We start from the raw sequence: 10,504 nt of genomic DNA on the forward strand, positions 1-10,504 counted from the left end.
AAACAGTTGGGAGCTGTGGAAATATTAAAAGCTAACGGTTGTGAAGATGTTAAAGAGTAACAGTTGTGGTGTCATGAGAAGGAGTTTGTGGTTTGAGAATAAAACCCAGTTATGTAAATGTAATATATGTGCAACTCGGTACAGTCACATTGAATGGAACACTGGTAGTTAAACAAATTATACAAAATTATAGTAGTCAGGTGACTACTACCACCACTATGTTTTTGTCCCCAGGAGCTTTTACAGCTATTCTGAAGGAAAATGGGCCCTTTTCCCACATAAATGGTTTGTAAATATGATTTAATCAAAATCACTAAAGAAATATGGGGGGTTTCTATGGAAACTTGACTGTCTTTGATTGTACAAGATGGGAATGTAATCTGGGTAGAGTTGTGTAAAAAAAAAATAATGAAAGCAGTGCAAGGGTTGTTGGGCAAAAGAGAATGTTTGGGTGTGAATCTTTTTGAGTAATTATGTAAGGTTTTAAGGACCTAAACCAGCACTCATGGTTTGTAGATTTAAGAAAAATTGGTTTGGTTTTGTTTTTTAAATTAAAAACAAACAAACCAATGCCACTAAAAGTTCATTTGAATCTCTCATTCAAAGTTACAACACTGACGGGGGGCGGAGGGTGTACTGCTGGAGGAGGTTCCAATACAACCTGAACTACTAGTGCTGCAGCTGCAACCAGGCTGGCAGAATGATCCGGACAAGGAAGCCTCGATTAGCATGGTGATCAGGGGAACACAAACCTGACGGCACACCAGAGATGGGGGCTTGCTCCTCCAAGCTCAGCTGCTCACAAAACACCCCAAGGAGAAGGAGGTACTCTAGTTTGGGAATTGAAGCTGGAAGGTGGTTTGGATTACCTGCTGTTTACATTAGCATTAATCTGTTATTGAAGTGGGAAGAGCTCTGTGCATTGTATCCTTGCTGGGATTATATGTGTAACGAGTAAATTTTTCAATTGCTTGACAGCCCTATTTTTAAAAAATCTCATGGTTTTTAAAGCAGTAGTGCTATTTGGAGCCTGAGCTGTGCGATTTTAAGCTTTTGTCTTAAAATTAAAGTAAATCTTTAGCTATTATGTTTCCAAGAACATAAGAATGGCCATAGATCCATCAGACCAAAGATCCATCTAGCCCAGTGTCCTGTCTTCCAACATTGGCCAATGCCAGGGGCTGTAGAGGGAATGAACAAAGAAAGCCATTGATTAATAAACTGAGTGCAAACAGATGCCTGAGTTTACAGAGTCCCTGAAACAATGAGGTGGAAGGACTACCCCAAGGAGACTCTCTCTCTCAAAAAAGACCAAAAATATCACCAGTGCCCTCCCAAAATGTCAGATCAAAAAATTGTTTTCTCTACCTGTGAATGTAGCTTTCTTCTGACATACGTTGTTCTTGGTCATCACCATCACAATTTAACGATTCTGTGCTTGTTTACACTAACATCTTCACAGAATAAAGGGTGTATATATCAAAACGGCCTCCTATCATCGCTCACCCCTCTTAATTTGCCATTTAATTCTTGTATGAGATTCAGCAATAGTTGGGCTGTGATTTGTGCCTTAATTATAGAAATGTAAAAAGTTAACTCACTTTTGTGTATTTTGTGCATTTAAGAGCATCTACTCCTGTGTAGATTTTAGTGTAATACTATTGCCAAAAAAGCAATCATAATTCTGGGATGTATTAGCGGGAGTGTTGTAAGCAAGGCAAAAGAAGTAATTCTTCCGCTCTACCCCACACTGATTAGGCCTCAACGGGAATATTGTGTTCAGTTCTGGGCACCACATTTCAGGAAAGATGTGGACAACCTCGAGAAAGTCTGGAGAAGAGAAACAAAAATGATTAAAAATCTAGAAAACATGACCTATGTGGAAATATTGGAAAAAAATGAGTTTGTTTAATCTGGAGAAGAGAAGATTGAGAGTGGACATAACAGTTTTCAAGTACATAAAAGTTTTTTTACAAGGAGAGGGGGAGAAAAATTGTTCTCATTAACCTCTGAGGACAGAACAAGAAGCAATGGGCTTAAATTGCAGCAATGGCAGTTTAGGTTGGACATTAGGAAAAAATTCCTAACTGTCAGGGTAATTAAGCGCCGGAACAAATTACCGAGGGAGGTTGTGGAATCTCTGTCATTGAAAGTTTTTAAGAACAGGTTAGATGAACTCCTGTCAGGGATGGTCTAAATAATATTTAGTCCTGCCTTGAGTGCAGGGCATTGGACTAGAAGATCTCTTGAGGTCCCTTCCCTACGTTTCTATTATTCTATGATTCTATAGGTGTATGTGCCGACAAGAAGTCGTATCTTTAAAGTTTAAAAATGGAAAACAATTTTGAACTTCCTATTTTAGAGTTGCTTGTAAGATAAGATTCAGCTGCAACTTTACTACATCTTGCCAGCAGCAGCTACCTTACCCCAGAAGATGAATATTTGCAAAAATATGTACATTCCTTTAGCACAATAACAGCTGCTTTTTCTTGGCAATGGTAGTTTACAAACCCCATGAGAGAGCACTTTGGGATTTTTCTTAAATCCTTGTCAAAATGTAACTGAATAAAGATCAGAGTTTTTGAAGAATGACTTGCTGGACAATTGTGGGGTTTTGTGTTAGACTTTGGTGCTGAAGCATTTTGGTGTTAAGCACTGTTGTTGAATGAGCTGGACAGAAAATCCTTCAGTAGAGTTCAGTAGAGCTACAGCTTCATCGGATGAAGTGAGCTGTAGCTCACGAAAGCTTATGCTCAAATAAATTGGTTAGTCTCTGAGGTGCCACAAGTACTCCTTTTCTTTTTGCGAATACAGACTAACACGACTGTTACTCTGAAACCTGTTATTTTGCCATTATAATATCTGGGAGGGGGTTGTTACTATTATGCAGACACCTTTTGTTTTTGTGAATCACTTATGTTTTGACTTTAAGATGTTACAGTGTTAGAATGTTGAGAGGCTTAAGAAAGAGAGAGAGACTATATGTCTAAGATGAATGTGTGCGTGCCTATGTGTGTGCTCAACTTTTATTGTAGAATTAAGGAATTGGACCTGATTCAACCTTGAGATCTGCACTGATAAATGGAGGGAGGCAGACTGCTCCTGGAGTCAGGCAGTGCACTAGGAGTGTAGGGGCAGGTCTATACTTAAGATGTTTCATTGACAGGAGAGCTCTCCTGTCCAGTGTAGTTAATCCACCTCCCCGAGAGGTGGTAGACATGTCAGCAGGAGAAGTTCTCCCGTCGACACAGGGGTTAGGTTGGTATAACTATGTCACTCGGGTGTGGATTTTTCATACCCCTGAGTGACGCTATACCGATATAGGTCTGTAGTGTAGACCTGGTTTTGGTGCAGCAATGTAAATGGCCCACGAACCCTGTTCTGCCAGGAGGCCTACAGAGCAGCTACTCCCTACCATGGGATGGGTCCCCCACTCAGGTGCCTGCTCTCATGGGTATAGGGAAACAATCTGAATTTGGCCTGTTGTCTCTGAGTTATGTATACAACTACTTCAAAGTCAGCTTATGATTTTGTTAAGCTAATTTTGGTAAAATTATGGAAAATACAGTTATATTTACAGAACTGTAGTACCTGTGGTTAATGTTTTGTGTATTTAATCACATTTGTAGGTGCCAACATTGTTTTAATGTAGGGTGACCAGTCAGCCAGTGTGAAAAATCGGGATGGGGGTGGGGGGGTAATAGGAGCCTATATAAGAAAAAGACCCAATATCGGTTATGTCCCTATAAAATCAGGACATCTGGTCTCCCTATTTTAATGCTGCTTCTTAAAAAGTGTCAAATGTACCAGTCTACACTTCCAGGATCTTTGGATACTTACAGACAGAGAATCATTGGTAATTGGCAAACAGGTGATGTTTGCAACCCATGTTTATAAATATTACATTATTCACAAGTACAGCTGGATATAGGCAGGGATGAGCATACATTTTACAAACAATGATATGCCAAGATAAAAGGCGTACTCTTCTTGACATAGCAAGTGAGTGATGATGACAGAAGGAGAAGGAGAACTGGGAATGATGCTTCTGAGTGTGCTGTGCTTAGATTCAAATGTTTATGTTTAACAAATGAGAACTAGCACTATAAGTTCTCTTGCACGCTACATGCATAACAAGATACATGCACGCTACATGCATAAAAATCTATTCATCCTATTTGTATGCATGTGTCATCGCTGTATTCAAAGTTATGAATATTGGCTGTGTACTTGTTTGATTTGAGTTAAATAAGTAATCGTGCTTGGTCACTAACCACTTTTATGCCTGTGTTTTGAATATGATGTTTGTGAAACATTGTGGCATGACCAAATATCCTATAGAGGCATTAGCTACATTGAATCTACGTCAAACAGAAAAAAAATTTATTATATGTAGCAAGGCACCTCCTCCGTCTTGCCGGACTCAGCACTTCCCCCTCTGGCAATGGGGAGTCTGGGGTAAATCAGCCCCACTCTGGACAGTGCTTGGCTTCCTCCACTCTGGTTTTACTTATCAGTATTTTCAAGGTAGGCCTTGGGGCAGCCCAGGAGTGCTCCTCCACCAAACAAAGAGAAACAAATTTACAAACACAAAAACAAAGGGGAGATACCTTTCCCTGCCCTCTCGCTGTGGATGTTGTCCTGGTGTTGTCCCCGGGGTGTCAGCCCTTCCCCTAAACGGGAACACAGGTTTGGTTGTTTCCCCTATGGGGAGGAGAACAGCCTCTCACCCTGGAGAAACCTATCTCCCTGCTTCCATTAGCCCTGCAGCAGCTTGTATCTCCTCCCTCTGTCACCAGAGGAGGGGTTTTGAAAGGTCTCAGGCAGCCCTTAATTGGACTCGGGTGGCAATGCCTGAGGGAGGGGCATACAGGGTAAAGTGCCCCCCCACCCTGATTGGCCTGTCGAGGGTGGGAAGGGCGAGGGGCTCTGTCCTGCTCTCCCTGTGCCTCCCCCCGGCACGGTAGTTCACCCTGGAAGCCGGGCGGGGAGTGGGATGGAGCTGCTTCTGGCTGGGGGGCAGGATTGGCCCGCTCCCTGCCCAGGCTCAGCTGACGGGCACAGGGGCCAAGCGAGCCAGAACCTCCTTTTCCCTCCCTGGCATGCTCAGCCCTTGTCCCTGGTAGCTGAGCTCAGGCAGGGAGTGGGCTGCTGCTGCCTCCCAGTCAGGCTCTTTCAGGCAGAAGCAGCTCTGTCATGTTCCCCACTCGGCTGATAGGGAGAGCTGCTGAACAATCTCAGGTCAGAGGCATAGGGAGAGAAGGACAGAGCCTCCCCCCTGTGATGTTGCACTCCACAATGCTTTATGGGAATATGCTTATGAATGTAATATAACATAACTAGAATATGTTTTATGCTACATATGCATTGTAACATATCTCTGTAAAGGTTATGATCTACTGAATCTATTCATCCTATTTGTATGCATGTGTCATCGCTGTATTCAAAGTTATGAATATTGGCTGTGTACTTGTTTGATTTTAAGTAGCCTTAGTAAGGCATTTGGTCAGCTTCTTTAGAGAGGAATGTGCAAGTTAAGTGCCCAATCAAGAAACACTGAATGGACAAAAAGAAAAGGAGTACTTGTGGCACCTTAGAGACTAACCAATTTATTTGAGCATGAGCTTTCGTGAGCTACAGCTCACTTCATCAGATGCATACCGTGGAAACTGCAGCAGACTTTATATATACACAGAGAATATATAAAGTCTGCTGCAGTTTCCACGGTATGCATCTGATGAAGTGAGCTGTAGCTCACGAAAGCTCATGCTCAAATAAATTGGTTAGTCTCTAAGGTGCCACAAGTACTCCTTTTCTTTTTGCGAATACAGACTAACACGGCTGTTCCTCTGAAACTGAATGGACAATGGATCTTGGAAGGCTCCAATCCGCATAAGAAGTCTACCTGAGAACATTCAAGGTAGCATTTGAACAATGGCTGCTACCTGTAAGTTCTCATGCTTGGATATGTGACTTGCCCATGTGACTCCAAATCTCCATTTTGTAGCTGGATTTTACACAGGGTGGGGAGGGGTGTCCACCCACAAGAGAAAGTCTATTTAAACCCTGGGGAGACCCTCTCCACCCCCAAAAGATACCTGAAAGAAACTGGAACAAAGGACAGTAACCACAGGGGGCGTGAGTGCTTGCTAGACCCAGACTAGCAGGGGACTAGATGTAAAAGAAAAGAAAAGAAAAAGAAAGCTTACTGGAACACCTCTGAGGGTGAGGTTTTATCTGTATTCACTTTTCTCACTGTATTAGGCATAGACTTGCGTGTTCCATTTTATTTCGCTTGGTAATTCACTTTGTTCTGTCTATTATTACTTGGAACCACTTAAATCCTACTTTTTGTATTTAATAAAATCATTTTTTATTTATTAATTAACCCAGAGTATGTATTAATACCTGGGGCAGGGGGGCAAACAGCAATGCGTATCTCTCTCTCAGTGTTATAAAGGGCGAACAATTTATGAGTTTACCTTGCATAAGCTTTATACAGGGTAAAAGGGATTTATTTGGGGTTTGGACCCCATTGGGAGCTGGGCATCTGAGTGTTAGAGACAAGAACACTTCTTAAGATGTTTTCTGTTAAGCCTGCAGCTGTTGGGGGACATGGTTCAGACCTGGGTCTGGGTTTGCAGCAGGTTAGCGGGTCTGGCTCAAACCAGTCAGAGCACTGAAGGAGTCCCAAGCTGGCAGGGAAAACGGGTTAGAAGTAGTCTTGGCACATCAGTTGGCAGCCCCAAGGGGGTTTCTGTGATCCAACCCATCACACCCCCCACACAGGTAACATGGGGCAGGGAGCGCTGGAAGCCCCAGGCTTGGCTCGGGGTGGGGGGTCATTGGGGAGAAGAGACACGTGGGGCAGTCACGTATCCCCCCCTTTGATTGTGCCCCCCCATTATGGGAAGGCACGAGTCGCTTGTAGAAAAGGGCCTTTATCATTTTGGAGCTAACATACCTGATTTCCACCACCCTCTTTCAGCTGTCCAGCCTGACTTTGTCACTTACAGAATGGATTCATCCTTTGAACTCCAAAATGTAGGAATGGAAAATCACTCTTGAGATTTTTCCCCCATTTATTTATTGCAAAGGTGTTATAGAGCTGGAAGGTTCCCAGTGTAGCACACCCTTCTGCTATATTAGAAAATTAAAGAAAATTCCAGAGGATAATCTCCTGAAAGGAAACACCAGATGGAATAAACCACAGAAGGTTTATCCTGCAAATGTCATTTTACTCATGCAAGTAGTCCCACTGAAGTCCATAAAGGAGAGTGATCTACTTATAGTCCCATTGATCCGCTCCATTGAACTCTACAGGAAGAGAGAGTACAGTTACTTGTGTACATGTTTGAGAGATCAGGCCCCAAGTCAGTACTAGACGAGCTTTACTAGTAGATGAAGCTCAGAGGGGTCAGGGAAAACAGTGTTCTGTTGATACCAGCTGTAGTTAAAATTAGGCATTATCTCAGTGCAGAATTATAAGGCACATTTGGCCCAAAGTTTATCAACAGGTTTTTTAGTTACATTTCCTTTCTTGTTATTTTTTTTTAACATCCTTTTAAAGGGAGGTGAATAACAGCCCTACAGACATAACAAAACTTATTCAGACAACTGTGGAGCTGAAACCAAAGAACTAATTATGGTATATAACCCTTCCTTCAATTCCGCCCATTTCTTTGTGGGAGAAACAAAAGGCAACCTTCTAAAAGTACAAACAACAATTAACTGTTAAATAAATCATATAGTTAAAAACAAAGCCTCAAACCTGAAAACATTCAGTCAGAGGAGTAACATTATGCAGTTAAGTTGTGTCATTGGATTAAACTGGGCAAATCTGCTCACATTTCCTCCAGCATCCATGCAGAGTACAGTGAGTATGGATATTCTGCTGTATCCGATAGTAGAATTCAATCCAGTAGCACTACTTAAGTGCATAAAAGTAAACCGTTCATTAAAGGTTTGCAGAATCCAGACCGAATGGAGAGGACAAAACGTCCCCATAGTACACACTCCTATAGTCATGGAAAATTGCATAACAATAATCAAGAGTTGCAAGTGTGAATTCTGATAGCTGAAAGCTAAAGCTAATGGTAATGTTCTGGTTGTCTTTTCAAGCTCTGGTTTCAGACTTTGAAGAATCTATAAAATTCTTCAAAGCAGAGCTAGCTATATTGTACCAATATAACTGTAACTTTGACAGTTTGATTCATCCAACTAAATTCTTTTATTTATATAACTGTCCACATTTCACTTGTGATATTTCTAGAAGTGACCCCCCCCATGCTCATTTAAATAGTGATAGATGGCATTTATGAAATGAAATACTGAAGTTCCAAAGCAACGGATAAAAGGATTCACTTTTACACCACACTGAAATCGTTTTGTTCCCTAGAATTTGAGCAAAGTTGTAATGAAAATGCTCTCTCTCAGGATATTGAGCGCTGTGCATGAAACTTCAATCTTGGACAAGCATTTAGGTAAAATCTGGTCTTAGACCTTGAAGTGTCAGCCAAACCTCTGCTGGTGCCTTGTAAAATCTTGTGGCAAATTGCTAGGTCCATAGTGAAGTTAGCTGGGAAGCTGATATCTGTGTATTGTCAATTTCCTTAAATGCAACCCCTCTTTCCCTTCCCCCACCCTTTGTTTGTCCCTTCAGCAGACAATAAAAAGTAATATTGAAATGTTCGTGTCATTCTGATGTATTTTTCCCCTGCTTTCTTGGAAGCATTTGTTACCTTATTAGATTTCAAAAGTTTAAGGATAGGTAGGCAGATCTGTGCTTGTGTTATTTCTGCCGCTCTACCCCACCAATTTTGGATCTGACACCCTGTGTGAGGCCTTTCTATGTAAAGAGTGGGAAGCTGAGGGTTCAGTTTAAGGGTGTCAGAGAGCAATTTCTGAAGAAAACCAATAGCACCTCTCTTCACACAGTTCTAATATATAAATGTCGTTTTTTCTAGGTCTGTTTGTCAGCCTGTCCTCTTTCTCTTTGTATTTGTCCATTCTGGGTTTTTTTCCAAAGAGGTAGTTGCATCCATAAGCTTGTTTTTTCATAGATATTTAGGCCAGAAGGGACCATTATGATCATCTAGTCCGACCTCCCGCACAACGCAGGCCACAGAATTTCACCCACCACTCCTAAAAAAGACCTCACACCTATATCTGTGCTATTGAAGTCCTCAAATTGTAGTTTGAAGACCTCAAGGAGCAGAGAATCCTCCAGCAAGTGACCCGTGCCCCATGCTACAGAGGAAGGCGAAAAACCTCCAGGGCCTTCCAATCTACCCTGGAGGAAAATTCCTTCCCGACCCCAAATATGGCGATCAGCTAAACCCTGAGCATATGGGCAAGATTCATCAGCCAGATACTACAAAAAATTCTTTCCCGGGTAACTTGGATCTTACCCCATCTAAAAACCCATCACAGGCCATTGGGCCTATTTACCATGAACATTTAATTACCAAAACCATGTTATCCCATCATACCATCTCCTCCATAAACTTATCGAGTTTAATCTTAAAGCAAGATAGATCTTTTGCCCCCACTACTTCCCTCGGAAGGCTATTCCAAAACTTCACTCCTCTGATGGTTAGAAACCTTCGTCTAATTTCTAATCTAAATTTCCTAGTGGCCAGTTTATATCCATTTGTTCTTGTGTCCACATTGGTACTGAGTTTAAATAATTCCTCTCCCTCTCTGATATTTATCCCTCTGATATATTTATAGAGAGCAATCATATCTCCCCTCAACCTTCTTTTAGTTAGGCTAAACAAGCCAAGCTCCCTGAGTCTCCTTTCATAAGACAAGTTTTCCATTCCTCGGATCATCCCAGTAGCCCTTCTCTGTACCTGTTCCAGTTTGAATTCATCCTTCTTAAACATGGGAGACCAGAACTGCACACAGTATTCCAGGTGAGGTCTCACCAGTGCCTTATATAACGGTACTAAAACCTCCTTATCCCTACTGGAAATACCTCTCCTGATGCATCCCAAGATGACATTAGCTTTTTTCACAGCCATATCACATTGGCAGCTCATAGTCATCCTATGATCAACCAATACTCCAAGGTCCTTTTCCTCCTCCGTTACTTCTAGTTGATGTGTCCCTAGCTTATAACTAAATTTCTTGTTATTAATCCCTAAATGCATTGTTCATTTCAACTGCAGTTTTTGTAATACACTTTCCAAGTATGGCATGTAAGATTTAATATCTGTGATATCGCCAGAAGGTCCAAGAATATTTTTTGTAATCCTGGCCAGTCTCCCTGTCTGGTGTCTTTCAGTGCTGCTGTGCCTTCAGCAAAGATCCACAGAGGTGCAGCTTTCAATGCTATGATTCAGCTGGCCTGGGACTTGTGTTACCTTTTTATTAACAGGAATCCATCTTTTTCTTCAATTCTATTCAGGCAATTAATTTAAACTTTTTATGGCAAACTTGTTGCTTGTCCAAAATATTGAGGAGCGAGCAGGTCAGAAATCAGGCAGTCCTCTCCTTGCCA

Source organism: Caretta caretta, chromosome 1 (assembly GCF_965140235.1).
Source record: "Caretta caretta isolate rCarCar2 chromosome 1, rCarCar1.hap1, whole genome shotgun sequence".
Taxonomy (NCBI): domain Eukaryota; kingdom Metazoa; phylum Chordata; order Testudines; family Cheloniidae; genus Caretta; species Caretta caretta.